General features: G+C 38.0%; 1 long non-coding RNA gene across 7 annotated transcripts in view; it reads left to right on the top strand.

The window, feature by feature from the left end:
- Positions 1-1,537, top strand: part of LOC101849996 — a 152,134-nt gene extending 150,597 nt beyond the window's left edge. For all 7 annotated transcript variants that reach the window (XR_004858393.1, XR_004858392.1, XR_004858391.1 and 4 more), the window contains one exon: positions 1,084-1,537. This is a non-coding gene — a long non-coding RNA (uncharacterized LOC101849996). The remainder of the gene's footprint in view (positions 1-1,083) is intronic.
- Positions 1,538-2,933: the final 1,396 nt, after the last annotated feature.

Genomic DNA, 2,933 nt, shown 5'->3' with positions numbered 1-2,933 from the left:
CCCCCCACACACACACCAACAAACACACACGATCACATTAAAATCATATTTAATAAACACACAGGTGCACCTACTTGCTCCAGAGAATCCTTTAAAACAGGTACGCACACATTCACAGCACAAACCATAGACACACACTCAAGCACACTTCTTAACCACTCTCCCCCCTCTTCAAACCACTCATTCCCCTTCTCCTGTTTTTTTCACCAATGTTTACTACTTCTTGTTCTCATTTTCCTTTTCTCTCGCGTGACAAAAAAAAAAAAAGAAAGAATGAAAGCAAAAGGGAGTTCCCGTTGCTGTTTCAGCGCATACACAAAAGCACAGCACGCGACAAGCTCTACAAGTATCCGACTGGCGCTCACGCTTGAGTGGCGCAAGGGCGATACCCATAGCAGCCTTCTGCTGATGGGGCGATGGGAGGGCAACAGCGTGCGCGTGTGACTGTGAGTGCGCGTGTGGGGGTGTGGGTGCTTGTGAGGGTATGAGTGAGGAGAGTGAGTGACGGTGAGGCTGTGGTGAGATCGAGCGAGGCCTTGGGAGAGAAAACGCGACGCGGGTGAGGTCTCTGTTACCTTGTGAATGCGCGATTGGCACGCTCTCATCACCGCAACAAGGAATACGACGTGATACAACCCCGGCCTTGGATGGTGATTCATAATTTCTTCTTTCTTGTTCCTGTTCTTTCATTGTTGAGTCCTCTTTCCGGTCCTAAATGGACAATTGAACGTGTGTTTTAATGTGTTTTTATTCCTAAAAAGTAGAGGAAAGATAATAATATACTTTATTGTTTGGGGGAAGTGTATTACTTTTTTAAATTATTTTTGTTTTGTCGCCCTTAATAGGATTTCTTTGGTTGTATTTCTCTCACGAGATCAAGAATAACATAAATTTCGACTTTTAATAACAATAAGCTTCAAAATCAGAAATGTTGTTGTTAACTTTCTTTTACTAAGTTTCGATTTCATTTGTTATCTTGTTATTGTTTTTTAATTCAAAAATCCTAATTTGTGAAACATTCGCCTTTGTACAACTTTTTCAGAAAGTTCTTTCATTTTATAGCTGCTTTCTGTACATTTTCAGAGCACCTGAGGTTGATCTCTTGGCTGATCTGTGGTGAAATTGGAGTTCATTTTTTTGGTGAATTTACTCAAGTGAACTTATAACAAACTGGATTTTGGAGGATTCCATATTGTGTGCATTTCTGTTTTGGGACGCTATTTTCTGGATATATTCAAACTGTGAAGACAAGTGAATAACTAATCCCGGTAAGTTTGTTTTATTCACTATACTTCCTATCTTCGTTAAGTGCCTATTGTAATTCATGTTGCTGTTGTTGTTTTTGTGCTGCTGCTGGTGCTGTTACTGCTGTTATTGTTGTTATTTCTTGTTTTTTGTTTTTGTTATTTTTGTTGTTGTTATTTCTGTTTCAATTTCCCTTTTAATAAAGAGCCCATGCTCATCTACATATACATTATTATTATCGACCTGTTCTTTAGTAGTAGGGGAAATAATCAACATGTTTCAAAAAAAAAAAGGAATGCGTTTTTTTAAATACATTATTCTTACGGCTACTTAGGACATTCCTTCTTTGACTTGAAGATTTTAGATATAATCGAAGATGGAAACATTTTCTTTAAAAAGGTCCTACGAACTCACGGACAGTACTGTAGAGCTATTCACAGAATCTCAGGTGTTTTTCAGTGTCTGTCGTCTTCGAGTTATAATATATTAAACTAAAAGTTCTCACAGAGACACAGTCTATGCTTATTTATTGTCTTACAAATCTAAATGCTTTTATAACAACATCATGAAAGGAAGTTTCTCTGTGTGTATGTTTTTGTGTGAGTGCACCTGCACGTGCGCGCGTTTGTATATGTGTGTGTATGTGTGTATGTATGTGTGTGTGCGCGCGCTTGTGTGTGTGAAAGTGTGTGTATGTGTGTGTGCATGTCTGTAAGTATGTCTGTAGTTGCACGTGTCCGCCTGTGTTTGTAAGGGCGTAAGTGTAAGTGTAGTCCATTTTGTGTCTATTTCATAAAGCCACGTTTATGTTCAACCGACGCTGTTTTTCACGACAGATTTTAATCTAGTATCGAACTACGACAAAGCTGTTGCCCACCAGTTTTGTCAGGGAGTTGTGGACGATGCAATTAGCAGAAGTCTACCGCACCAACACGACATAATTATAATATGCCAAGCACTATCATGCGCTCATCATAACAATGAAATCAGATAAACCGGCATTTTCAAACCGCCGGTTTGGCTATATTTATGTAATTTTTTTTATATGTCTATTTAAAAAAAAAATATCCTGTGTGAATTTTACAGAAAAACGCCGACTAAAGGCACAGAATTGTAAATTTACAGTTTCCAAGGACTCTCCGGTTGGTTTTGGCAGCTATTTTCTCGATAATTTTAATAATAATAATAATAATAATAATAATAATAATAATAATAACAATAATAATAATAATTGCATTTATATAGCGCATATCCATGCTCAAGAGCATGCTCCATGCGCTTTACCTCTAAAGCCAGGTGAACTCCACTCCTTTAATCCAGAATATCTCTCCTTCTATTAAAGATAGAACGGTCTTAGAAAACAAGACAAATGAACAAGCATTAAGATAATACCCATAACTTCAAATGCTCTAAAATTGGCGAGCGCCTGATTCCACCACGTCGTGACGCATTTAGTCGTGCTTTTCTTATTTTAATGTTCTACAACTCACCGATAAAGCTGTTGGTTAGCCTGATGTTTCGTCGAAATGTAGTCGGGCCACTAGGCTAAGACACTCAAACACTGTAAAGAATGTTCTCATATTTAAAACTACAAACACAAAAATGTAATACTATAGTCTAACGTAGATATCGGCTGGATAGCACAAACCAAAGCGTACTTAAGGATGACAAACAGCTACCCAGGGCTA

Source organism: Aplysia californica, unplaced genomic scaffold, assembly GCF_000002075.1.
Source record: "Aplysia californica isolate F4 #8 unplaced genomic scaffold, AplCal3.0 scaffold00101, whole genome shotgun sequence".
NCBI classification, from domain to species: Eukaryota; Metazoa; Mollusca; class Gastropoda; order Aplysiida; family Aplysiidae; genus Aplysia; species Aplysia californica.
Note: the sequence above shows the minus strand (reverse complement) of the source record. Positions and strands in the feature narration are given on the sequence as shown.